The sequence below is a fragment of the Callospermophilus lateralis genome, chromosome X (genome assembly GCF_048772815.1).
Source record: "Callospermophilus lateralis isolate mCalLat2 chromosome X, mCalLat2.hap1, whole genome shotgun sequence".
Lineage (NCBI taxonomy): Eukaryota > Metazoa > Chordata > Mammalia > Rodentia > Sciuridae > Callospermophilus > Callospermophilus lateralis.
The window spans coordinates 48947872-48975242 of NC_135325.1; the positions used below are offsets into that span (position 1 = coordinate 48947872).

The 27371-nt window shown below is 39.7% G+C and overlaps 1 long non-coding RNA gene across 6 annotated transcripts in view; it reads left to right on the top strand.

Annotated features, from left to right (window-relative positions):
- Window positions 1-27371, top strand: part of LOC143639082 (uncharacterized) — a 156514-nt gene that overhangs the window by 100550 nt on the left and 28593 nt on the right. For 5 of the 6 annotated variants that reach the window (XR_013154661.1, XR_013154658.1, XR_013154659.1 and 2 more), the window contains 5 exons: window positions 4658-4840; window positions 8759-8836; window positions 9974-10114; window positions 22328-23630; window positions 25293-25444. This is a non-coding gene — a long non-coding RNA (uncharacterized LOC143639082). The remainder of the gene's footprint in view (window positions 1-4657; window positions 4841-8758; window positions 8837-9973; window positions 10115-22327; window positions 23631-25292; window positions 25445-27371) is intronic. The other variant, XR_013154660.1, reaches the window with a different exon arrangement.

A 27371-nucleotide genomic window follows, 5' to 3' on the forward strand; every position in this document is an offset into this window, starting at 1 on the left:
TCATGAAAGATTTTTATTTCGTTGTCGTACCTGAAGCTTAATTTTGCTGGATACAGAATTCTTGGTTGGCATGCATTGTCTTTCAGTGTTTGAAATACGTTGTTCCAGGATCTTCTTGCTTTCAGCATCTGTGATGAAAAATCCGTTGTTAACCTTATTGGTTTACCCCTGAATGTAATCTGCCTCCTTTCTCTTGTAGCTTTTAATATTTTCTCTTTGTTCTGTATATTGGATATCTTCATAACAATGTGTCTTGGCTTTGGTCTACTGTGATTTTGTATGTTCGGTGTCCTGTATGCATCTACAATTTGTATATCCGTTTCCTTTTTTATTTCTGGAAAGTTTTCTGTAATTATTTCATTCAGCAGGTTACTCATTCCCTTGGTTTGAATCTCTATACCTTCCTCTATCCGGATGACTCTTAAGTTTGGTTTTTTTATGTTATCCCATATCTCTTGGATGTTTTTCTCGTGATTTTTTACCAGCCTTTCTGAGTTGGCTAGACTTTTTTCAAGATGATATATTTTGTCTTCATTATCTGACGTTCTGGGTTCTACTTGCTCCACTCTGTTAGTGATACTCTCATTTGAGTTTTTTAATTTGGTTTATAGTTTCCTTCATTTCTAGAATTATTGTTTGATTTTTTTTATAATCTCTATCTCCTGATAAAGATGCTTAACTTCTTCTTTTATCTGTTTATGTAATTCATTTTCAATGTGTTCTTTCACTGTTTGAATTTGCTGTCTCATATCCTCTTTAAGGTTCCATTCCATCTGTCTAAGGTATTCCTTGAGTTCTTTATTTGACCATTTTTCTGATGACTCTAGGTCCTCCTGAATATTTAGGCTGTCCTGCATTGTTTGTACTCCTTTTTTTCCTTGCTTTTTCATGCTGCTCATGTTACTTCTTGTTCTGTTTGACTGCTGAGTTACTGTTTACTCCTATAAATTTATTTGATGCTTGGGAGGAAAGGTATTAGAAGGGAAGGGAAGAAGTCACTAAAGAGAATGCGAGTAAGCAGGTAGAATTCAAGGAAGGGAGAATAAGAAAATTGAAAAGAAATGAAAAGACAAAAGAAAAAAAATAGAAAAGAAAAAAATTTAAAAATAAAATAAAAAAATTAAAATTAAAATTAAAAAAATTTAACAACAAAAAAATGAAAATGAAAAAAAACCCCAAATTAAAAAAAAAAAATTAATAAATGCAGTCTTAGAGTTTGATTAACTTCTCTTCCAGTAGGTGGAGCTGTGCCCACCGGGCCAAGCTTCTCCTCTCGGGAACCAATCACTGTGCAGCAGCTCCTCCTCCCAGACTGGGCGGGTCTCCAATCCTGAGTGCCTAGGGCCTTCTCTTGTTTCTAGTCACTTCCCCACTTTTCCTCAAGCCAGGCCCCGCTCACCCGTGGCACTCACCACAATACTGGCTACACTCCAGGTCTGCTGCTCCCGGTAGCCCTGTTTTCATGAAAGACTGGGCACACTCTCCCTGTTTGCCATTCCCTCAGACCCTAAGTTTGTAGAGCTTGGGGCTGAGAACCCCCAGTGAATTTTGCTTGCCCTCTGGTAGCCACGCCCCCGGTAGCTGGTGCCAGAGACCTCAGTTGTCAGCACTGGTGGGAGCGGTAGCTGGGATATCCGTGCTGCGGTCCCGCGCCACTCCTGATTCCCTTGCTGTGGCTATCGTGCTCACGGGAGAGCTGGGAGGGGCCCTTAAGGTTTCCCCGGTGTGTGGAGAGGGAAGGCTAGGGGATCACACACCTGTCGCCTCTGGTTTCAATGAAGTTCGAGCATTTTTTCATTTAATAATTGGCCATCTGTGCTTTGGCTTTACAGATGTGTCTTTTGAGAAATGTGTTTACTTCTTTTGCCCATTAGTTGATTTTGTTTTGTTTTGTTTTGTTTTTGTTTTTGTTTTTTTTAGGTGCTGGGGAGTGAACCCAGTCTTTGTATATGATGATAGGCAAATGCTCTACCACTGAAGTACATCTCAGCCCTAGTTTTTTGAGTTCTTTATGTATCCTGCATATTACTCCTCTGTCAGAAGAGTGACTGGCAAAGATTTTCTCCCATTTTATAGGCTCTCTGTTTACATCCTTGTTTCCTTTGCTGTGCAGAAGTTATTTAATTTGATGCAATCCCATTTATTAATTCTTTGGTTTATTTCCTGAGTGTCAGGAAGGTTACTAAGGAAGTTGATGCCTGAGCCTATATATCAGAGTGTTGATCCCATATTTTCTACTACCAGTTGCAGAGTTTCTGGTATAATTCTTAGGTCTTTACACCATTTTGAGATGACTTTGTGCAGGGTGAGAGATGAGGATGTAGTTTCATCCTTCTACATATGGATATCCAATTTTCTTAGTACCATTTATTTAAAAGGCTATCATTTCTCCAACTTTATTTTTTTGGCACCTTTGTCAAGGATCTCATGATTGTGTCTCTGTGTCTTCTGTTGGTCCATTTGTCCATTTTTATGCCAGTATCACACTGTTTTCTTTACCATAGCTCTGAATTATAATTTGAAGTTGTTGAAGTCACAGTGCTTCCGGCACTGCTCATATTGCTCCAAATTACTTTGGATAATCTGGTCCTTGTACTCTTCTATGTGAATTTTAGAACTGTTTTTCACAGTCTTTGAAGAATGCCATTGGTATTTTTATGGGAATTGCATTAAACCTGCATATTGCTTTTGGTTATACGGCCGTTTTAACAATTAATTATGCCTATCAAGAACATGAGCAGGCTTTTTTTTCTTTCTGTGACATAAAATATGATGTATTTGGGGGAAGGTTCCATGAGCAGCTGAGAAGTAGGTATATTCAGTTGCTGTGAAATATTCTATTGATGTCTATTAGGTCCATTTGATTTATAATATTTTTTAGGTCTGAAGATTCTTTACTGAATTAATGTCTGGATGACCTGTCTATTGCTGAGAGAGGTGGATTGATATCACCGATTTATTTATTTATTTAGTGTGGTTCTGGGGATTGAACCTAGGGCCTTGTTAATGCAAGGCAAGCACTCTATCAACTGAGCTATATCCCCAACACTCTTCTTCCTCCTCCTCCTCCTCCTCCTCCTCCTCCTCGTGTGTGTGTGTGTGTGTGTGTGTGTGTGTGTGTGTGTGTGTGGTGTCTCCCTAAATTGCTCATATTGGCCTTGAATTTGTAATCCTCATGCCTCAGTCTTTCAGATCACTGTGTTTACAGGCATGCACTACCACTCCCAGTTGACTTGAATTTGGAAAGAAGTTATTTGAGGAGACCATGAAGTCTCTCAAATTAGTCAGCTATGTGTGACATATCAGGGACATCAAAGTTCTATTAAATAACTTCTTAAGAGCCCAGTATTTTGTATTTTGAGAAGTGAAATGTGTGACTCAGTTATAAGCAGTGTCTTGTGATACTTTATATTGTGTACCTAGTTTATATAAACTAGAGACTTGTGATTTTGCTTGATAATATTTTAGGGGGTATTGAGGATTGAACTCAAGGGCATTCAGCCACTGAGCCACATCCCAGCCCTATTCTGTATTTTATTTAGAGACAGGGTCTCCCTGAGTTGCTTAGTACCTCACTTTTGCTGAGGCTGGCTTTGAACTCTTGATCCTCCTTCTTTAGCCTTCCTAGCTGCTGAGATTATAGATGTGCGCCACCACTCCTGTATTTTCTTGATAATTTGGGTTTCTTTGGAGCAAAGGATTTCCAGAGTTGTTTGCTCTAAAAGAAAGACACTTAGGCAATGGACTAATGTTTCATAATAAATTTCAAGATGGGATATTTGATGGTCAGAGGAGACACAGAGGCAGCAGCAGAAAAAATAAAAATAAAATTCATATGAAATAATAACAGCAACAGAATTTTATCTCAAATTTTTAAGTTTAGTTTCACTTTTAATTTGCAAATAATAATTTTGTCTATTATAGGCTATAGTTTGATATTTTAATACATGCATTTATTTTGAATCCCAGAGAACAGAGGGAAGTACACTAGCAGGGCCAATGAGAAGGACATGATGTTCTGGGATTGAGTGGTACAGGAGAGAGACTGGCCTGCTGGTCAAGCTCTTACTGGGGTCCAGATCCTCAGAAGCAGATAGTTTAAACTAAGTATGTATGAACTCCATGGAGGCACATGTGGGATATGGAGGTCTCTTGGTGAGTCAAGTAGGTTGTTTGAGCTGTCCCTTAAGGTGGTGATTACCAGAAGGTGAGTTCATATTGTAGAAAGCTGGATAGACCACAATAAGGACCTGGGAGGGAGTGGAGAACTGGAATGTATGACAAGAGTAAGCCCTGCTTCTGATGTGAGAAATTACACATTTACTTAAAAGAGTTGTTGAGGCCACATACAGTTACAAAAATTCACTAAAACTTAGTGCCTCAGCATCACTTTTAGATATAAGGCAGTTGTGGTTGACTGGTAGAGACAATAAGTGTACAGAGAAGGTAGGTGTTCAGGTGCTGAGGCTTGGAGACTTGGAGATGCAAACTGAAAGACCTTGGGGAAAGCTCAAGGTGTGTAGCAGGCAGAGAGATCAGGGAGTGGGTGATCCTGTCCCCAGCGACAAGGGGTTGACTTATGTGATACAGGTTGATTTCTAGGGAAAGAAATAATCTCTCTTAAGTTTGGTGACTTTTTTTTTTTTTTTCTCTGTAGGTATGGAAGGGTAGGTGTGTATGATGCCTGTAAAGATTGAGCCAGCATGGTGGTGTATGTCTGTGAACCCTGAAACCCTGAAGGCTGCAGCAGGAGGGTTTAAAATTCTAGTTCAGCATGGGCAACTGAGGGAGACCCTGTATCCTCAGTCATAAAGAAGAATCGAAATTATGGAATTTGCTGGTAAATGGTAAAATGTTTTCTCTCATGTGGAAGCTAGAGCCAAATAACGGGAGAAAAAGGAGTGAGGGATGGATCCCATTAAAATAGAGGGGAGATCAGTAAACTAGAGAAAGGGGAATGGGGAGAGTAAGGAGAGGGAAAAGAAAGAAATACAGAATGAATTGCAAAATTATGCTATGTACATATGAATATACCACACTGAAGTCCACGTTTATCTATATCTGTAAAGTACCAATTTAAAAAACAATAAATAGAAGAAAGACCAATAGAGGATGGGGAATGTGGGCAGGAGGAGGGGAAGGAAAGAGGAAGCACTGGGGACTGAAATGGAACAAATGATTATGTCAAAATGAACTCCTCTATTATGTTGTAACTATAATGCACTAATAAAAACATTTGAAAACGTAGGACTGGGGAACTGGAGCTGTGTCTCAGTGGTGGCACACTTGCCTGGCATGTGTGAGGCACTGGGTTCAATTCTCAGCACCACATACAAATAAATAAAATAAAGGTGTATCAAAAACTAAAAAAAAAAATTAATAAAAAAAGTAGGACTGGTGGTAACTGGTATCCCAGTACCACAAATAATGATGATAATCATAATGATAATGATAATAAAATAAAAGTTGGGTTAATGCCTGGGACTAAATAGAAATGTATCAGTTTATTTGTTGGATTATAATTTCAAAAATAGATATTGAGCAGGTTATTATGTATACAAATTAAACCAGGTATCTGTGACCTAGAAGGACAACAAAGATTCTATTGCATGTTCTTATCAAGAACTCAGCATTGCAGGGCTGGCGATATAGCGTATGTTTCATGCACAAGGCCCTGGGTTCTAATCCCCAGCACCACCCGCCTCGACACACACACAAAAGAACTCAGCAGTGCACATTTTAAGTGGAATGAATGTCTTGTTACTATGAATAATGTCAGTAACTCTGAAGTAATAATGATTATTCATGAAGCCTTTTATTCTATCCTTAGTATATGTGGAAGCTTCTGACTTTGCTTTATATTTTTGGCATCTGAGGCAAGAGGTTCTCACAGTGTTTTGTTTTTATCTTCAAAGGCACAATTTTTGTAATAAATGTGTAGATGGGACTATATCTTGAGCAGGGTATCCAGTGCTAAGATTTTTGCCTGAAGTTTGGCCAAGTACATTGTTTGGGTCCTGTCCCTTATGAGGGACATCCTACTTAAGTGATGGAAAGGAATTCTTTCCATTAAGCTCTGTATCATATGATGGTGAAAATTGTTGTATGTGTATTCAGTGAACTCCTATTAGTATTCACTCGGTTTATACGAAGGGGTTTCCCATGTAGTTCAGGGATCTGAGGTACAGATATCCTCCTTCAACACCATGACATGTGGCAAGGCACTGAGGAGAAGGGAGGACACCCTAATGTTCGGGTGGAATATATCAGAGGACCTAGATTTGGTTCTATCCTGTATTTTTTGAGGGGGTAGGGTACTCGGGATTGAACCCAGGGGCACTTTGTCACTGACCTACATGCCCAGCCGTTTTATTTTTTATTTTGAAACAGAATCTTTCTCAATTATTTAGGGCCTCACTAAATTGGTGAGACTGGCCTAGAACTTGCAATCTTCCTTCTCACCCTCCCAAATTGCTGGGATTATAGGTGTGCACCACCACATCTGGCTATATGCTATCTTAATGAGGGTCCGTAGCCATGTCAAGCCCTATATTTATTTACTTTTTTATTTTGCTGTTCTTGAGATCAAACCCAGGACCTTCACATGGAAGACAAATGCTCTACAGCTGAGCAACACCCCCAGCTATACCTATTTATTAGGCTTTAACATAATGAGTTTTAGGACTTGAGTCCCCTCTTTTAATTTACACTGGGTTATGTTAACAATTTTAAATGAGGATTCATGGGGTCCCATTTTCTCAAGCCCACTTTTAAGTACCAAAGACTTTATTTTTATTCTTTCAGAACATTTATGTCCAATATTAGAGCATTTTGCAGCAGTGACTAACTATGGAAAATTAAATCAAGGCAAAAGCTAAATGAAGACCTATACTTTTCTTTCTATATCAAATTAATTACCTAAGATTATAGCGGGCCAGGTGTGCTGGAGTCCTGCTGTAATGCCAGCCATAACAACTTCATGAGACGCTCATCAACTTGGAGAGACCCAGTCTCAAAAAATAAAAGGCTCAGGCTGTAGATCAGTGGTTTTGTCCCTGGCTTCAATCCCAGTACCCACCCCACCACCAACAATAAAAGCAAAAAACAAAATAAAGAGGAAACAGGGTTTAAAATCAGTGGAATGCCCAGATGTAACCTTAATTTGAGTCCTACTATGATTTTTTTTAATATATTTTTTTATTTTTTAATATTTATTTATTTAGTTAGTTAGTTATCGGCAGACACATCTTTGTTGGTATGTGGTGCTGAGGATCGAACCCGGGCTGCACGTATGCCAGGCGAGCGCGCTACCACTTGAGCCACATCCCCAGCCCCTTACTATGATTAATTACATGAATTTTTGTCAATCAGTGCAGTTTATTATTTGTTAGAGTTCAGTTATAATCTATGTGGTGGTATAAAAATCTGTCAGAACATTTTTTCAAATATTTATTTTTTAGTTGTAGTTGGACACAATACCTTTATTTTATTTATTTTTATATGGTGCTGAGGATTGAATCCAGGGCCTCATGCCTGTTAGGCAAGCGCTCTGCCACTAAACTACAGTCCCAGTCCCAGAACATTTTTTTTTCTTGGTACCAGGGATTGAACCCCAGGGGCACATAACCATTGTGCCACATCCCCAGCCCTTTATTATTTTGTTATTTTTTATTTTGAGACTGGGTCTCTCCAAGTTGATGAGCATCTCGTAAAGTTGCTATGGCTGGCTTTGAGCTTTCAATCCTCCTACCTCCTGCTTATTTTTTATTTTTTCTGTTTTTTTAATCATTCACAGTTATTTTAACTATTCCAAGGAAAAAGGATCGTGCTTTACATTCAGTGGTTCTGTTGGTCAAAAATCATTTGAGCAAGAGTTTATTTCTGTCCTCTAGTCCATTAGCTTATATATGTGTCTTAATTTTAATTTGTGACAGCATCTATGCCCAATGCAGGATATTTTATGGCAATAGGAACTATGACCATGGGAAACTCAAGCAACTATATAGTTAAAATGGGGCATAACTATTTTTCCAATAAAGGTAGTTATTTTATTAAAATTATAATGTTTAACTTCAGCAATATATCTAGGTATAAATAGATGAGCACCAGGAATCTATTGATTCTGGAGCTTAGTCAATTAGTGCATTTTAGCAAATGCTAAAATTAATTCAGAACCTATGTTGATATGTGCTTATTATTATATGTGCAAAATTGTATTCTATCATTTTATAGTACATAATTTAAAAAAAAAATTTAGTTGTAGTTGTCCATTGACCTTTATTTTATTTATTTACTTATATGTGGTGCCAAGACTCAAACCCAGCGTCTCACACTTGCCAGGCAAGGACTCTTCCCCTGAGCTACATCCCCAGCCCTATAAATGTTAGTATGTAAAATTTGAGTTTCAGGGGCTGAGGTTGTGGCTCAGTGGTAGAGTGCTCGCCTAGCATGCATGAGGTACTGTGTTTGATCCTCAGCACCACATAAACAAATATTTTTTAAAATTTGAGTTTCAAATTCTGTAAAATTGTGAATCTGTGTGTGTCTGTGTATATATATATATGAACATGTAAAGTATAAATAATATATAAAATATTATATTTATCTATGTAATTTTTTTGTTATCTTTTTTTTTTTAATTTTCTTTTTTTCTTTTCCCCTCACAACCTCTTATATGTAATTTTATGTAGGGGATTTTGTCTTAACTTATTTTCTTTCCCTCCTTGTTTTCCTTTCCTTCCTTTTTTCACATTCCTAGCTGCTTGAAACCATAGTGTTCAGTTGTTGTCTTTGCTGAAACTCAGGATGGACATTCTAAGTGGTTACAGGAAGAGGGGTAGGTATAGGCCTCTGCTGCACTGCCTATAGGCAGCCTATTTTGTCTTCTGTCTTTCCAATATGACTTTAGAAAATAGTGTTTGCTGAGAGAGCCCTTCCTTAAGACAGCATAATTTTGTCTTTTGTTTGAAACTTTTGGTTGTTTTTGTTTGTTTGTTTTGTCCCCAAAACAAACAAAAAGTCCCCAACCCTTTTGTTTCTTTCCTTGTGTCCTGGTTGGCCCAAGTAGCTCTGGGCATAAGTGATGGCCTCTTTATATAGTTTGTTCCAGTTCACCTTTGAGGGGCCTGGATCTACTTTCAAGAGAGAGACAGGGGCCTTAAGAGTGTTTTTGGCCTGGGAATGTGGCTCAAGCTGTACCGTGCTTGCCTGGCATGCGCAGAGCACTGGGTTCAATCCTCAGCACCACATACAAATAAAGATATTGTGTCCACCGAAAACTAAAAAAATAAATATTAAAAAATTCTCTCTCTTTAAAAAAAAAAAAAAAAAAAAAAGAGTGTTTTCAACCTCTAGGACCTTACATAAGGCCCTTGGTTTACTCAAAGGCAGAGTATATAACTGAGGACCATGCATATTATCTGGGAATTTTATGTTCCTGAATCAACTGAGTGACATCCTGAGGGATCTTTGGTGGGCAAGGATATAGGGTCTTCTGCCCTTCTTTTTGGCTGACCATCCTGCCCCTGCTGTGAAAGAGTATCATACCTCACTGGGTCAGGGGAAGAATTGTAACAACAACAAGGCAAGTCATAACTTGAGCTTACCTCTAGAACTCTTTTGGCTGGGTGCTATGGCCTAGTTCAGGAGTTCAACCATAATAACAGAGAAAAGATTACTAAGATAAGGTCTTACCTGAGATAAAATGTTACCCAAGCTAGGGATGGTGATGCATGCATATAATCCCAGCAACTAGGGTGCTGAGGCAAGAGGATCACATGTTTGAGGTCATTAGCATTATTTTAAAATGTAAAGCTGAAAGATTATGGGGAAAGCTGAATGTGTATAGCAGCAGGCCAAAAAATCAGGGAGTGTGGGATCCTGTCCCCAGCGACAAGGCACTTGATGCAGGTGCCTCGTAGGAAGTAAATAAATCTCCTTTAAATTTTGTGACCTGTGCCTGTTTTTCTTCTAGGTATAGAAGTTTAGGATTGTACATTTGTACAGAGTGCATGGATCATGGACTATGTAATGAGTTCAGGAAGAAAAGCCAGGTGAAGATTTTGGCATAGGGGTGAAGACTTCTTCAGCACACAAAGTCACATCATCTCCATTGGTGAGATTTAGGCAAATGGCCATGTTTTGGGGGATGTGGGACTGGGGTATGCTTTGAAGGGACAATACACTGGCCTTGATGCATTTGCCTAGTTTTGTTAAAACCATGGCTTACTGCAAAGATAGGGACTTCTGAAGTAAATGTTCAGAGAATTTCAATACAAAGTAGAAATGAATATTTCAGCACACTGAGCCATATACAAGCTTGGCATTGATGAAAAGAAGCTGCATGAAAAGAAGCTAATGTAGCAGTGACAGGCAAGTCATCTACAGTGACTAGTGGAATTCTTATAATTTTAAGTGCCTTGTAGATACACGGAATAGTCATTGGAGTTTCATTATTCCACTTAAAAGTTAAAATGAGCTCCCTTATGTTTATTGCATTGTACTGAATGTATGTCACATAACAGCCACCATTTTAACCTTCCTGGACCCTTCAATGTTCCCAACACATTTACCTTGCCATGCGCCATCACCACTATCCAGTTCCAGAACACTTCTGTTACCCCAAAAGACACTGTGTACCTGTTAGCCCTTAGTCCCTGTTGTCCCCTCCCTCACTGCTTGGCACCCCCTAATCTCTATGGGATTGCCTGTTCTGGACATTTAAATAAACAGCATGACTTTTTAAGTTTATTAACTTGATTTATGACTTTTAAATGTTTAGGCATGTGGTTTGTGGGCCTTTGATAAAAAAATTATTGATGCAAAAATTATTAATTACAATTTTCTGTTTTCCTTTACTCCTTTTAATGACTGAATAATCACTTACATTTTGTAGCAGTTAAGAGAAACATTTCAAGTAGTACATGTACATGTCACCTGCAACATTTTCTGCCATTCTTGGAGGAGGTGTATAGTTGATTGGAAACAATTCATCTAGTGTTGTTCTTGCCTTTGGCCATTGGCTGCTCTCAGGTCCCTAATAGTTGTTGGTATTGCTGAACACGGAACCATCCCAGCGGTACATGCACATTCTGAGATTTTGCATATTTTCTTTCCAAAGAAAAGGAATGGACCTTTGAACCGTGGCCCAAGTTTGTTTTCATTTTTGTTGTCTTTGTATAGAATGCGGAGGGGAGGGGGTGAATGGGCAGGTCCACAGGACTTCTGCAGTTTGTGGCATCTTCTCTGCTACTATCACCAAACTGATCAAAATCATCCTGGTCCATTTTCTCTTCCTCTTCCTCTTCAGCAGCATGTTCTGCATCTTCCTCCTGTTTTTCTTGGTATCCTGAGGAGTCCTTGTATACCGAAATAAGTTCATTATTGTTTTCTTCCACTTGTTCTTGCCAAGAATCATTTTGGTCTCCAGGTCGAGGTTCTGTGAGACCCTTCAGTTTGTGGTCTTTTGCTGCCCACACAGAGAAATTCTTGATTCATTTCTAAAACCCAGCCTGCTACTTCTTGGACTTTGCCTAGACTATTAGAAGATGTGACAGTTTTCACATTCAAGAATTTAGGTAGCCTTTTAGAAATATTGCTGATGGTGGAGACACTGTTTTAGAGAAAAGTCCTGGTGCTGAGAAAGTGGGTTGGTTTCCTTCCTCCTTGGCACTGAGGCAGTAACTGTGGAAGGCTCCTGCTCAAAAATGAGAAGAAGCAGTGGTAGTGTGGCTACAACCAGAGGGTGGTTCTGCTCATCTCCCTTTCTTCTTCCTGGGTGTCTTGCTTATTTATGCTTTTTCTGTGCCACTTGTACAGGGACAGTCATAATTTTTTTTTCTAAGTTTTTTTTTTTTTTTTTTTTGTAGTGGTGGTGCTAGAATTGAACCCAGGGCCTTATAAATGCTAGGCTTTATCACTGAGCCACATCCCCAGCCCATGACTTTTTTTTTTTTTTAATGTTTTTTCTAGTTGTTGATAGACCTTTATTTTATTTATTTATATGTGGTGCTGAGAATCAAACCCAGTGCCTCACACATGCGAGGCAAGTGTGCTACCACTGAGCCCCAGCCCCACCTCCATGACTTTTTTTTAAAATACATATTCTTTTAGTTGTCAATGGATCTTTTATTTATTTATTTACATGTGGTGCAAGGATCCAACCCAGGGCCTCACACATGCCAGGCAAGCACTCTATCACTGAGCCACAACTCTAGCCCATGATTTTGTTTTTATAGTTTACATTAGTAGGAGGCTGTGAGGGAGGACAGGAGTAGAGTAACTCCCCAAAGTCCTGCAGAAGAGCCAGGGGTCTGGTGACTGACCAAGGGAAAAGACCCCTAAGGATATTGAGGAGAAGGGGGACAGTAAGAAACCGGAGAGACGCTGGTCCTACTCTCCCTGCTTCACATTAGGTCCCCACACTCAGAGTGAGGGTGGCTCCTGAGCTGGGGTAAGGTATCATACAATCCAGCTTGACATGCTACAGGCCCAGGAAGGTATTCCAGGCAGCAGACTGGAGAGAAGCAATGACTCAGCTTGGCGCCACTTTCACTGTGTTCCAGCAGTTGAGGTTGCCACGTGGACTCCTCTCCCTACACTTTGTGGTGACCCAGGCTGAGCCAGCTGTGACCCAGGCTGAGCCAGAAATCCCAGCCCCTCCTCAGGGTCCACTTACTAAAGAGGAAGTCCCCAGTCTAGGCTGGCAGTAGCAGCCTCCCTGGTGCCCTGCTGCTGGCTCTGGCTTGTGCACGGGCATGAGGAGCCACCTTTTCTGAGAAGGAGAGCTGGGGAAAAGGGGGACGCCGCGGGCCCGCTGGTCCGGGTTAGCGCTGAGGTGTAGGCTGCTCTCCTTTGCTCCCCGGCTCACAGCACTCTCCAGCAGCAGCCATGGAGCTATGAGCTCATCAGGCTCCTCCCTCTCTCCTTGTAGGTTTCCCGCCTCTCGGCAAAGACGGGGTGGGGGTGGGGGAGAGCAGCGCCTACTGATGACACTATCACCCAGCGACCGCTCTCCCCCGCCCTTTGCCTTCCGCCTGCAAGGACATTTTTATAATTTTTTTTTTAATATTTATTTTTTAGTTTTCGGTGGACACAACATCTTTGTTTGCATGTGGTGCAGAGGATCGAACCCCGGCCGCACGCATGGCAGGTCTCTTTCCCTCTGCTACCCTCTTATTCATTTTACTTGCTTATTATTTCAGATTCAAGAAGACCAAATTGGCCTGTCAAATGAAAAAACAGACACTAGCGTCAATTCCTTCTTAATTAGCTAGGTATGTTTTTATGCTCAAAAGTCCTGTATTAACTTAATAGAGCTGTTGAACTGTTTTAACCCAGTGTAAATGAGATCCCATTTTATCAAGCTAATTTTTAGATGCACAAGCTTACTTCAGTATATTCTTTGTGTCGGAGTATATATGACCAATATAGAAATTTTTGGAATAGTGAGTATTATGAGTGTGGGAAATTTGGGGAAGGCAGCCATAGCCATTTTTTTTTCTGTATTATATTTAGTTACCTGTTGAAGATTGAAAGCTGCAGGGCTGGGGATGTGGCTCAAGTGGTAGCGTGCTCGCCTGGCATGCGTGTGGCCCGGGTTGGATCCTCAGCACCACATACAAAGATGTTGTATCCGCCAATAACTAAAAAATAAATATTAAAAACCTCTCTGTCTCTCTCTCCCCCTCCCTCTCTCACTCTCCCTCCCTCTCTCACTCTCTTAAAAAAAAAAGAAAGAAAGAAAGCTGCAGAATTTTAGAATTTCATGGGATCCCAGGTGTACCAATTTGGAGCCCCAGTATTATTAGCCCAGTGAATTTTTGTCAATTGGTGTAGTTTATCAAAAGTTAGTGTTTAGGGCTGGGGATGTGGCTCAAGCAGTAGAGCGCTTGCCTGGCATGTGTGCGGCCCGGGTTCGATCCTCAGCACCACATACAAACAAAGATGCTGTGTCTGCCAAAAACTAAAATAAATGAAAAAATAAATATTAAAAAAAAAAGTTAGTGTTTAGACACACAGTCAATCAGCACTTTGTTTTTCCCTTTTTCTTACATAAATACATTACATAAATATATCTTTTTTATATAATCTAGTACATGAATTTTGAATATTCAGTTGGACCAAACTAGGTTAATTTTTTTTATTTTAATTATGATTTTTTCCTACTGGAAAACAGTTTATCATATTGTTTATATTAAACTTCTTTTTATATATACATACATATGTATACCACACAATTTTTGTCTTTTATCTTTTTTTTAGTGTTTATGACTTAATAAGTAATTTATGTAGTCTAGTCCTCGCATTGTGTTCTCTATACGTGGTGATCCCTAAGTACTAAAAGTTCCCCTTATTTTTCTCCTTGCTTTGTAACTGGCTTAAGTGACAGCCTTTTTACCTTTAAACATTTTTAAATGTGTTTTAGGATTTTATCTGACAGAAGTTCTTGTTTTAAGTTTCTTTTTCTGATTGAGAAGAGGAATAGAGCCAAGGGAAAAGGATCTGTTGACAATGAGCAGCAGCCCTTCCTACCACCATACTCCATTCCCTTTCCTCCACTTCTTCATCTTTTAAGTAAAGGCTTTAAAATGGCTTATATTTCTGTGCAGCTAAAAGTTTTCCCTTTGTCTTGGGACACTTCTTTTGTCAATTCCTATTGTTTAAGTGGAGCGTGTAGTGAGCATTTCTCATGATTTATGATCCCCTTCCTATGCAGCCATGTCCTCTCCTAGGACCACCCAGTTTGAGTTTGCAAGGCCCTCCTGGGGCTATGACAGCTGAGTCTTTTGCCAACCTTGTAAGAACTTTCCAGCTCTGAGAGGAGCCCAAGGACAATGGATGTGTATTTACATTTCTTTATTTTGCTAAGTGCTTCTCTGGGGGGTGACAATGGGTTTTCCTGGCTTTTAAATTAAGCCTTTTGCCACTCACACCAGGTGTTTTTGCATAGGGGGATGGGTGTGGGGGGATGAATAGCCAATGTAACAAAAGAAGGGGTGGAAGCTGCAGTGCCACAGGAGACCCATAGATGGCAGCATGTCCCTAGTAATGGGGAACACGTGTTAGCCTGAAATATCTGACCCGTGTCCACTTTATTTTTGCCAAGATAGCCACTGTGTAGGAGAACCCTGGACAGGAGGCGAATTTGATTGGGGTGTTTCAATGAGGCAATACACTGAGGAGGCAGCACAATCACACAGACTCAAACACAAACATGAAGGAGCAGTTTTTCTTGTTTTATTATTTTATTATTTTGAAATCCTAAAGAGAAGAGGGCAGCAGACCTTGTAGGACCATCATTAAGAGTGCATTCTTGTGGGACATGCACACTCGAAAAGAAGGTGAGGAGCAAGAGAGACAGAGATTGACCTAAGGCCAAAACATTTGTTGAAGTTCATGGGTTTTAATTTAGGCAAGTTTCCTGAGTGGAGCTAAGATTGGTAGATCATAGTAAGTAGACAGGAGCTCCCTGGAGGCCACAGTGACTTGAGTAGGAGTTTCTTTGGTACATCTGCAGAGTTCTTGTGGGATGTGAACATGACTGGATGAGTCAAATAGGTTGTATTGAGCTGTAGCAAAGGGATACGATTATTAGGAGATGGTCTATAAGGTAGATTTTTGGAATGATCTTGTTGAAGAACTAAGAGGATAGGAGAACTGGAAGCTGAGTTAAGGGCATGTAAGCCCGGCTTCTAGTATGGGAAAGGTCAACTTAAATTTAAAATAGAAGCCAAAACCATCTAAAATTCTAAGAATTCACCAAATTGTTTGCCATAGGAGCCGCACCATTTTTCATATCACCTGTGCACAAGAGTTCCATTTTATAAATCTAAGCGAATATGATCAATAGTTAATGAAATACCATGTAATTGCCCACTAGAGTGATTTTGTTACTGAAAGCTTAATCCTTATCCTGATGCCAATCCAATAGCAAGGACATCGTTTTGAGAAAAAGGAAAAGGATGTTTTATTGCTTTGCTAGAAAATGAGAAACAGGGAGGACTTTTGTCCCAGAGGCTGTGATTCTGTGCAAGAGGGCTTTTAAAGAGATGATTCAAAGGCTAAATTTCAAATGTTTTCTGTCTAAGAGTTTTAATTCACTTGTTAATTTGGGAGATAGTCATTTCTGAGGTCTTCTGGGGGTAGCCCCAAAGTCTGGATTACTTTGTTTCTGTGGTGGTTGTGTGCCCCCAAATAAGTACTTCTTTATACCAAAAAAAAAAAAAAAAAAAAAAAAAAATCTTTATTTTTTAGTTATAGGTGGAGACAATATTTTATTTTTATGTGGTGCTGAGGATAGAACCCAGTCCCTCAAGCCTCCAGAACACTCTACCTCTGAGCCACAACCCTAGCCCACAAGTAATTCTTTCTAGGATGGGGAAGAAAGTTAACCCTTTTCCTCTTGAGATTAGGAAGGAAGAGAGATTAGCGAAGAAAAGGGAGTGAAACATGTCCTTTTAAAAAATAAGTTGCAGTAGCAGTGCAGCTGGCGCTATATGCAAAGCCTTTTAAAGTGGACCACCACCATTAGAGTTTGTATGTGATGGAAGTTTAGGTTCAAATAAGTATAATTTCACATGTGCTGCAGCCTGACCTGTGGGCCTATGGCTTTTCACATAGTATGTGAACTACAATTACTATTCACTCAGTTAATCCCAAAGGATTTTCTGGTAAGCATATTTTCTGTGGCCCCAGGTGGCTAGGCAGTATTATGACATCTAACAAAAGTCTGAGGCCAGGGGAAGCCATCCTCTCTTCCTCTTATGGTCTATCAGAGGGTACATATTTTGCCTAAGTAGCCATGAAAAGTGTGGGTTGCTCTTTCTATTTCCCAGAGGATAGTGGGTATGAAGGGTCCCAGGCTTAGGGTTAGAGTTTCTCTTAACAACATAGCCAAGGAGGCAGCCGGTCATATGCTGCTTCAATGGTGCAAAGACTAATTTGTGGGGTACTTAAATTTTAAATGGTTTCTAAGCAACGCAGTTTAGACAACAAGGGTGCACTCAAAACATCCCAGAAACCCAAACACAAATGAGAAAAGGAAGAATGGTCTTATTACTTAAGAAGGAATATAGCAAATAAGCATTAGAGCCAGGCACGAAGGATATATCTGTGATCCCGGTGACAAGACAAGAGGATTACAAATTCAAGGCCAACCTCAGCACTTCCTGAGGCCCTAAGCTACATAATGAGATCCTATCTCAAAATAAAAAGTAAAAAGGGCTGGGGATATACCTCACTGTTAGTGCATCCTAGGTTCAATACCCATCTCCCCCATGACACAAACATAAAATAAAAAATAAGTATTGTACTTTAATTATTTAACTATTGTACTTAGAATGAGCTCCTTTTTTTTTTTTTTTTTTAAGTTTAACCCAGAGGTACTTGACCACTGAGCCATATCCCGCCCTTTTTTGTCTTTTATTTAGAGACAGGGTCTCACTGAGTTGCTTAACACCTTGCTAAGTTGCTGAGGCTGGCTTTTTGAACTCTTCCTGCATCTGCTACTGGGATTACAGGCACCAGAGTGCCCTTCCTTAGCTCTTAAAAATGCTTATTTATTTATTTATTTATTTATTTTTTGAGACAGGGTCTCACTCAGTTGCTTAGAGTCTTACCAAATTGCTGAGGCTGGTCTTGAACTTGCATTCTTCCTCTCAGATCCCCAAGTTGTTGGGATTACAGTTGTGTTCCCCTGCACCTTGTGAACTCCGTTATTTTTATACCAGTTTATTGCCAAGTGTACACTTCAGTGGTTCCCAGCATACCCACCTGGCCATGTAGCCATCAACACTATCCAGTTGTAGAACACTTCCTTCACCAAAAAGATACTGTGTATCTATTATCAGTTAGTCCCAATCATCCCCTTCATTCATTGCTTGGTAACCACTCATCTACTTTGTCTATGTGTTTGGGTATTCTGGACATTTTGTATAAACAGAATCAGTATGTGGCCTTTTTGTAACTACTTTCCATTGCATAACGTTTCTGAGGCTCATTTATAGTGTAGCATGTAACAGTACTACATTCTTTTTCTTTTTTTTTTTTTTAAAGCAATTTGTTAATGTTATGGTTTGGATATGAGGTGTGCCCCCCAAAGCTCACGTGTGAGACAATGCAAGAAAGTTCAGAGTAGAAATGATTAGGTTGTGAGAGCCTTAATCCAATTAGTGTATTAATCCCCCAATAGGGATTAACTGAGTGGTAATTGAAGGCTGGTAGGGTGGCATTGGGGTCATAGGTTTGAGGGTATACATTTGTATCTGGCAAGTAGAGACCTGTTTGTTTTCTGATCATGATGTGAGCTGCTTCTCTCCACCACACTCTTCCACCATGCTGTTCTGCAACCCCGAGGAATGGAGCCAGCCTTCTACGGACTAATACCTCTGAAACTGAGCCATAAATTAAATTTTCCTCCTCTACAGTTGTGGTCAGGTCATTTAGTCACAGCAGCAAAAACGCTGACTAAAACAGTTAATTTATTACTTTTAAATGTTTAGACACATGGTTTATAGGCCTTTAAAAAACTTTTTTTTTTAATATTTGTTTTATTTTAGTTATCGGCGGATACAACATCTTTGTTTGTATGTGGTGCTGAGGATCGAACCCGGGCCACACGCATGCCAGGCGAGCGCGCTACCGCTTGAGCCACATCCCCAGCCCCTTTAAAAGACTTTTTATTGGTGCATTAGAGTTATATAATATTGGGATTCCTTTTTCATATACATGCTCACAATGTAACAATATAATTTGGACCATTTTAATTCATTCTAATTTATTACTTTAATTCATTCTAATTTATTACATATCACTTATGTTTTGTAGCAGTTAGGTGAAACAGTCAAGTGTACATAATACCACTTGAAAGATTTTCTGCCATTCTTGAGGTCTATAGGTGTCTGGACATGTATCATCTGGTATCATTTTTTTTTTTTTTTTTTTAAGAATTTGTTCTAAATATTTTTTTAGTTATAAGTGGACACAATATCTTTATTTTATTTTTATGTGGTGCTGAGGAAAGAACCCAGTGCTTCACGCATGTGAGGCAAGCAGTCTACCACTAAGCCACAGTCTCAGCTCCTGTCTTTATGCTTAATTGACTGGGGTACCTGGTGATGTTCTGTCCAAAGGGCTTATATAGCTTCAACCCTGTGGCCCTGTTGATGACATTCCAAGTAGCCTTTCTAATTGGCTTGTCTTGGCTCCATTCCTGCAGGTTTGGTCAGCGGATGTTGCACTTTAGGGTCAACAGTGTCTTTACAACAACTACAACTTCCTTAGCTTCAGTTTTACCCTTGCCCTTAAAGTCAAATCTTTTTGCTCTGCTTTCTGCTCCTAATTATCAAAATAAATTTGGCTAAAAACTACCAGCAATATCCATGCCACCACCTGAATGCTATGCTGCCTAGACATTTCTTCCACCAGATAAAGGAGTCCATCACTTTTAAAATCAGCCTCACAGAAAGTCACAGGACATGAGCAAAATGAAGACAACGTCTCAGCCAGAATGTTACACAAATGGCCTGTAGTACAATTGCCAAGAATATTCTCCTTTTCTTCTAAAACCTCATGAGCCCAGACTTTATTGTGCACAGTTCTATTGCCATTCTGGTCTTCTGAGCTCCCAGCAGAACTGGCCATTAAGTTCCGCTAAAACATTTCCAGATTGCACTGGTAAGTATCTCAAAATTCCTCCCACCAATTTCAAAAAGCTCCAAAAGCTTCTGAACCATATGGTCAGGTTAGGCACAGCAATGACTCCACTCCCAGTTATCAATTTCTGGTTTAGTCAGTTTTTTTTTTTTCCTTTTTTTTTTTTTTTTCTGCTCTGACTGAAAGACCTGACAAGATCAACTTTATTTGTTTGTTTAATATTTTTTGGTTGTACATGGACACAATATCTTTTTATTTATTTTTATGTGATGCTGAGGATCGAACCTACTGCCTCACTCATGCTAGGCAAGTGCTCTACCACTGAGCTACAACTCCAGTCCTAAGAACAACTTTAGAGGAGAAAAAGTTTATTTGGGAGGCTCATAGTTTCAGAGTTTTCAATCCATAGTCAGCCAGCTCTATTCCTCAGGCCTTGGGGTGAAGCAGGACATAATGTCAGAAGATTGTGGTAGAGGGAAGCAGCTCACATGATGATTGGAAAGCAGAGAGAGGGAGAGAGACTCCACTAACTAGATACAAAATGTATGCCCCAAAGGTGCACCCCCAGTGACCCACCTCCTGCAGCTGCTCCATACCCATCTTCAGTTACTACTCAGTTAATCCCTATCAGGGGATTAATTCACTCATTAGGTTAAGGCTCTCATAACACAATCATTTCTCCTCTAAACCTTCTTGTATTGTCTCACACATGAGCTTTTGGGGGATAACTGACATCCAAACCATAATATTTACCAATGTAATTTTTTAAAATATTTTTTTTAGTTGCAGAGGACACATATCTTTATTATACTTATTTGTTTTTATGTGGTGCTGAGGATCGAACCCTGTGCCTCATGCATGCGAGGCAAGCACTCTACTACTGAGCTACAACCCCATTCCCCAATGTAATTTTTTTATTACCTTTTATTTTTTTTCCCTTCTATGTAGAGGATCTTGTCTTTTATTACCCCCCCGCCCGCCCCCGCCTTATCCCCTTTTCCTCTGTATCTTATACTTGTAGCTGCCTGAAACCATAGTAGTTGTCTTTGCTGAAACTCAGTATGGACATTCTAAGTGGTTACAAGAAGAGTGGGGTGGGGTAGGGCAGGTGCCCACTGTACTGCGTATAGGCAGCATGTTTGTTCTCTGCCTTTCCAATATTATTACTTTTCGAAATAGTGTTTGCTGAGAGAACTCTAATAGCCTCTTCTTGAGAGAGCATAGTTTTGTCTTTTGTTTGAAGTATTAATTTCTTTACAGTGTGTGTGTCCTCAATCCTTTTGTGTTTGTTTCTTTGTGTTCTGGTTGGCCCAAGTGGCTCTGGGCATAGATGGTGGCCTCTTTCTAAAGTTTGTTTCAGTTCAGCTGTGAGGGGCCTGGATCTACTTCCAAGAGAGACAGGAGCCTTAAGAGTGTTTTGAACCTCCAGGTTCTTACATAAGTTCCTTGTTTTTCTGGAAAGGCAGAATATACAACTGAGGTTCATGCATATTATTTGGGAATTTTATGTTCCTGAATCAGCTGTGTGACATCCTGAGGGATCTTTGCATAAAGGTCACAAAGGCCCTCTTTCATCTGGGTCCTGCCCTGATAAGGGTAACTTGTATTCTTTTGATCAGTGGAGGTACAGATCCAAAAAAGAATCTGAACTCCTGAGCCCTAAGAAGGAAGAATAACCCTGAAGATAACATGTAGTCATGGGTTGTGATATATTGCTATCTTTTTAACCCAAAGCTGGATCTTAATGGCCTCGTGTGAGATTCTTAAAGGCTGAGAGTTAGCAAGTAGTCTCAATGTAAGAAATTAACTTTTTTTTTTTTTTTTTTTTTTGTCTTTGGGACCAGGGATTGAACCCAGGGATGTTTAACCACTGAGGTACATCCTTAGCATTTGAGACTGGATCTCAAATTTGCTTAGAGTTTCACTAAGTTGCTGAGGCTGGCCTTGAACTCACAATCTTCCAGCCAAGGCCTCCTGAGTCCTTGGGATTATAGGCATGCTCCAGGACACCTGGCTGAAATTCAACTTTTAAACTGCTTGGTCCCACTGCTCAAATCTACCTGCTACCTAACACCATTATAGTGACTCTGTGTTGATCACAACACAGGAGAGCCTCCCGAGAAGGCTTTCTTTCCACTCCATAGGACAGACTGAGATGAGTCGAAAATAGCAGTGCAGTAGTTTATCCCATCACTTCTCAGTGCATCCTGTGTACACACCAATCCTGTTCTTAACAGTTGAGAAAAATCACACCTGAAGCCCTTAAGAAGAGTCTTTTATAAGTTGACCCTGTCAGTATAATAAAGGGGTGCCCCCAAGAGTTTGAATCTGGATCTAGGCAAGTAACACAGCTCAGACCTGAACTTGTGGAGGATTCAAGTTTCAACTTCTAAATTTTCAGTGGAAATCCATAGCAACACCCAGACAGTGTCACAGTGCAAAAGTGTAACATAGTGCAAAAGTGCAGCAGCCTGAGAATATGCCACAATCTGCTGGTACCTGCTTGCAATATTCGTAAGAAAAGTCTTGGAACATACCATCTTACTGTGATGCTAAAGCACCCTCTTCCTTTGCACCACTTTTTCTGAAAATATAGATTTTATTACTTTTTAGGAATGATGATTCCAAGGAATGAGGAGATTATTGCTTTTGAAAATCTTTTTTATTGTCACAGATCTCAAGAAGAGAGGACATGCCACCCAGTGAGGGAGCAGATGGGTAAGCACTAAGGTCATCCACAACTCGAATGGAGAGGCAAGAACTTTTATTGTCATCTGGAAGGAAAGGAATGGGCAAAGCGAGTAAGAAGGATTCAGATTCCTTAGATTTAGTAATTTCAGCAGGCTCCAGGGCATAAGGGCTAGGTTGGTGATACCTGGACCTAGGGGCATCAGGTAGGTGAACAGTGGCCCATAGTGTGAGAAGTCAATAAAGGAGGTAGCTGGAGTTGTAGGTCTGCAGTGGTTGCTGTGATATGACATCCACTATTACAGGCCAGTTGTTTACTTTCTCTGGGAACTGCTTAGCCCTGAAAAGGGACAATCCTCCAAGGTCAGCCCAGGCAGAGATATCAGACATAAGAATACAGGAAAGACATGGTTCATACAGTGGGCCCTGGGATGCTTTGACCTTTCATTAAAGAATTATTGGAGTGATGAGAGACAAAACCTTTATAGATTTACTCATATTTCCTAGGCATGTCTCAACCCCATCAAGATTATAATCCACATTAACCATGACAAGTATTTATATCCATGAGAACCCAGTAGACAACCTGTCATTATTGCTTTGATGGTGTTTAGCATGAGACCAAGGAGCAAGTTCTTGCGTAGGAAGCCCCAAGGCAAGTATTGGCCATCATGAGTGGTCCAGAGATATTTCATTGCCAAAGCTTTTATTTTGACAGAGGTTTGGGGATTTTGTTGTTGTTTGTTTCTTTTCTTTTTTCTTTCTTTTTTTTTTGCATCGTGTGGAATCATTTTTTTTTTTTATGTTTCCTTAGCCAATTCCTGTTGTTTAAGCGGTGCCTGTTTGAGCATTTCTGGTGGTCCTTTTTATGCAGCCATGTCCTCTTCTAGGACCACCCTCTTGACCAAATCAATTGGAATGCCTACTGATTTTAATTCATAAGTAAAATATGTAAATGAAGACCAGAATATGTTGCAACCAGTGGCCAAAAAGTGCTAATAAAAGACATTCGGGATATATATTTGTGTGTGTGTGTGTGTGTGTGTGTGTGTGTGTGTTTGTGTGTATGCTTACTTAATGAGTATTTCAGATAAATCATCATAGAAGAGAGAACCCTTAATGTGACATAGCTTTTCTGATGCTGCAACTAAAAGAACCCGACATGAACAACTGTAGAAGAGGAAAAAGCTCAATGCATAGAAGGCTGGCTCTACTCCTTGGGGCTCGCGATGAGGCAGAACATCATGGCAGAAGAGAGTGGCAGAGGGAAGCAGCTCACATCATGATCAGTAAGCCTAGAGAGACTCCCCTTGCCATGTTCAAATATATACCCCAGAGTCACAACCCCATTTCCCTCCTCCTTCACCCTACCACTTCAGTTATCACTCAGTTAATCCCTATCGGGATTAATTCACCAATTGGGTTATAACTCTCACAATCCAGTGATTTCTCCTCTGAACCTTCTTGCAGTGTCTCACACCCTAATCCTAACCCTAACCCTGAACCTAAATCTAACTCTAATTCTAACCCTAACCATAACAGATGTCATGCCTGGGTTCCTGGAAGAAGGTCCATGTTATCAAGATCGTATATGCTGAGGTTGTGGGTAACAACAAAGGTGCTCTTATATCATATCTATATAGCCTAGAAAAGGTGAGTTGTATCCCTTTGGAGATAGAGGCACCATGCAGCTTCAAAGCTGCAGGAATAGTCACTGAACGAAATAGTTTATCCAAATCTATCGTACAGTATATTTATTAGTGATAGAACAGATGTAGCCAGCAATTTTAATAATACTGAATTTTAGTTGGGAAGTCTTTGATAGATGGAAACAAAGCATTGAGTCATAGTAAAGCATCATGAAGCACCTTTTATTTCCTTTACTTATGTATTTATTTGTTTCGTCTTTAAAAGAGATGAACTTGGTTAGTCAAATGTAGAACCAGCTGATATAATCTACTCCTTATTAGTTAAGCTTTGTATAATTAATTTTTTACTCAAAAGCCCTGCTTTGACTTCATACAAGTAGGAAAATTGAACTATTTGATATGAGTGTTGGGGATATAGCTCAGTTGGTAGAGTGCTTGCCTCACATGCACAAGGCCCTGGGTTCTAATACTAAGCACCACCGAAAGCAACACCAACAACAAAAAAAGAGTTCTGGAGTATTTAGGGAATCCAATTTTATCAAGGTAATTTGTAAGTGCCAAAACTTATTTCAATCTTAATATATTATTCACAATGTTGGACTACTTATGTCTAACAAAATATTTTAAATCAGTAACTATTATGATTATACTAAATTTAGGAAAGGCAGGCGTAGCCATTTTTCTCTATTAAATTTAGTTACCTCTTTAAGATTGGAGGCTATAGCTGGGCATAGTGGTGCAGGACTGTAATCCCAGCAGTTTGGGTGGCTGAGGCAGGAGAATTCGAGTTCAAGGCCAGTCTCAGCAATTTAGACAGGGCCTAAGGAATTTAGCAAGACCCTATCTCAAAATACAATATGAAAAAAGGGCTGGAGGATGGGTTCAGTGATTAAGTACTCCTGAGTTCAATTCCCAGCACAAAAATAAAGAAAGAAAGAGAGAAAGAAAGAAAGAAAAGAAAAGAAAAAAAGAAAGAAAGAAAAGAAGGAAAGATAGATAGATAGATAGATAGATAGATAGATAGATTGATTGATTGATTGATTAGAGGCTCTTTTTGGTACCAGGGATTGAACTCAGGGGCACTCAACCACTGAGTCACATCCGCAGCCCTATTTTGTATTTTATTTAGAAACAGTTTTATTTAGAGACAGGGTCTTGCTGAGTTGCTTGGAACCTAGCTATTTCTGAGTCTGAGTCTGGCTTTGAACTCACAATCATCCTGCCTCAGCCTCCCAATTTGTTGAGATTACAGGTGTGTGCCACCACCCCAGGCAAAGCTATTTTTTTTTAAATTTTCTTTAGATTTTTATCTACCTGCTGTTATTGTTATTAGTTTCTGTTTCTGAATGGAAAGTGGAATAGCAAGATGGAGAAGGGACCTGGTGACCCTGGGCAGCAGCCTTTCCTTGAGACGTCTCCCCCACCAGCAAGACCTCAACTTCCTCAACTTTTAAGTAAGTCTTTAGAATGTTTTATATTTTTAGGCAGCTAAACAAATTTTTCCCCTTGTCTTTGGATGTTTCCTTAGCCAATTCCTGTTGTTTAAGGGGTGCCTGTTTGAGCATTTCTGGTGGTCCTTTTTATGCAGCCATGTCCTCTTCTAGGACCACCCTCTTGACCAAATTTGGGTTTGCAGCAACCCCCAGTGTGCAATGACAGCTGAATCATTTGCTAAGGTCATTGGAAGTTTTTAGCACTGAAGAGAGACTAAGGACCAGGGATGCACATTTACATTTCTTTATTTTCCTAAAGACTTCTGGAAGAGGTGACAATGAAATAGTCCTGCCTTTTTAACTGAAGTCCTTGCCACTGCACACCAGGTGTTCGCATATAGGGGGATAGGTGAGGGGATAAAACAAGAGAATGGGTAGAAGTTGCAGGGCCACTGCAGACAAATAGTTGGCAGCAAGTCCCCAGAGGTGGGAACGCATTTCTACCAGGATAGCCACTCTGTAGCAGAGCCCTGGAAATGAGGAGAATTTGAAGTGTTATTTCAGTCGGGCAGGACACTGAAGAGGGAAAAAAAAAAGACTGAGGACAAAGCATCAACACACACACACACACAATACACATGCACACACAGAACACACACACACACACAATACACATGCACACACAGAACACACACACACACAATACACATGCACACAGAGAACACACACACACACACACAATACACATGCACACACAGAACACACACACACACACACACACACACACAATACACATGCACACAGAGAACACACATACGAAGTGAAAAGAATAGTTTTTATGACTTTGAAATCCTAAAGAGATATACACCTCTTGCAGGAGCATCAAGATGAGTGCAGTTTTCTGGGACATGCACACTCAACCATCCCATGGGGAGCAACAGAAATAGACAGAGGCCTAAATCCAAAGTCTTTATTTTAGTTAGGTCCCTGGTTTAACAGAGGCAGATTTCCTGAATGAATCCGTAATTGTTCAAGGTATACAAGGCTATGTGTGGATGAGTCAAGTAGGTTGTATTGGAGTGTTCTTTAAGGAGATGGTTACTATGAAATGGTTGTATAATGTAAATTTCAGTAAAAACTGGGAGGGGAAGAGAATTGAAAACTGTGCTAAGGGTATCTAAGCCCTATTTCTAGTATGGGCCAAATCAACTTAAATTTAAAATGAAGTCAAAACAATCTAAAATTACAAAAATTGGCCAACATATTGTTTTCCATAAGAGCTGCACCATTTTTCATTCGTAGCACCTATGCACAAGAATTCCAATATCTCAGTCAGGTGAGGTGGATGGCAACAATGAGGAAGGTTGAGACAGGCCAGTGTGAGTAATTTAGGGAGACCCTGTCTGAAAATTAAAAATAAACAGGGCTTGGGATGTAGCTCTGTGGTAAAGCACCCTGAATTCAATCCACAGTACAAAAATAAAAATAAGATAGAATTCTAATTTCTCCAATTTTTATGAACAATTGTTATGTTTTTCTTCTCTCCTTCCTCTCTCTCCTTTTTTTTTTTAGTGTACTTGTGTGTACGAGGCACCATGATGTGTGTGAGGCAATATCTCATTGTCATTTTGTTTAGAATTTTCCTTAAAATGATTTTAGTATTCTTTATATTGAGTCTCTTCTCATGTGCCTGTTTACCTTGGGTGTATTTTTTTTTTTGAGAAACATGTATTCATGTCCTGTGTCGTTTAAAATTTTTCTTTGTGATTCGTTTTTTTTCTATGTTCTTTTTAAAAATCAGAGTGTTTTGTTGTTGTTTATTTGTAAAAGTTGTTTAAGTCTTTGTATTTTCAGAGTTTGTCAGATATATAATTATGAAATATTTCCTCCCATTTTATAAGTTGTCTTTTCATTCTGTTATAACCATTGATTCAAAGAAGTGAGACAT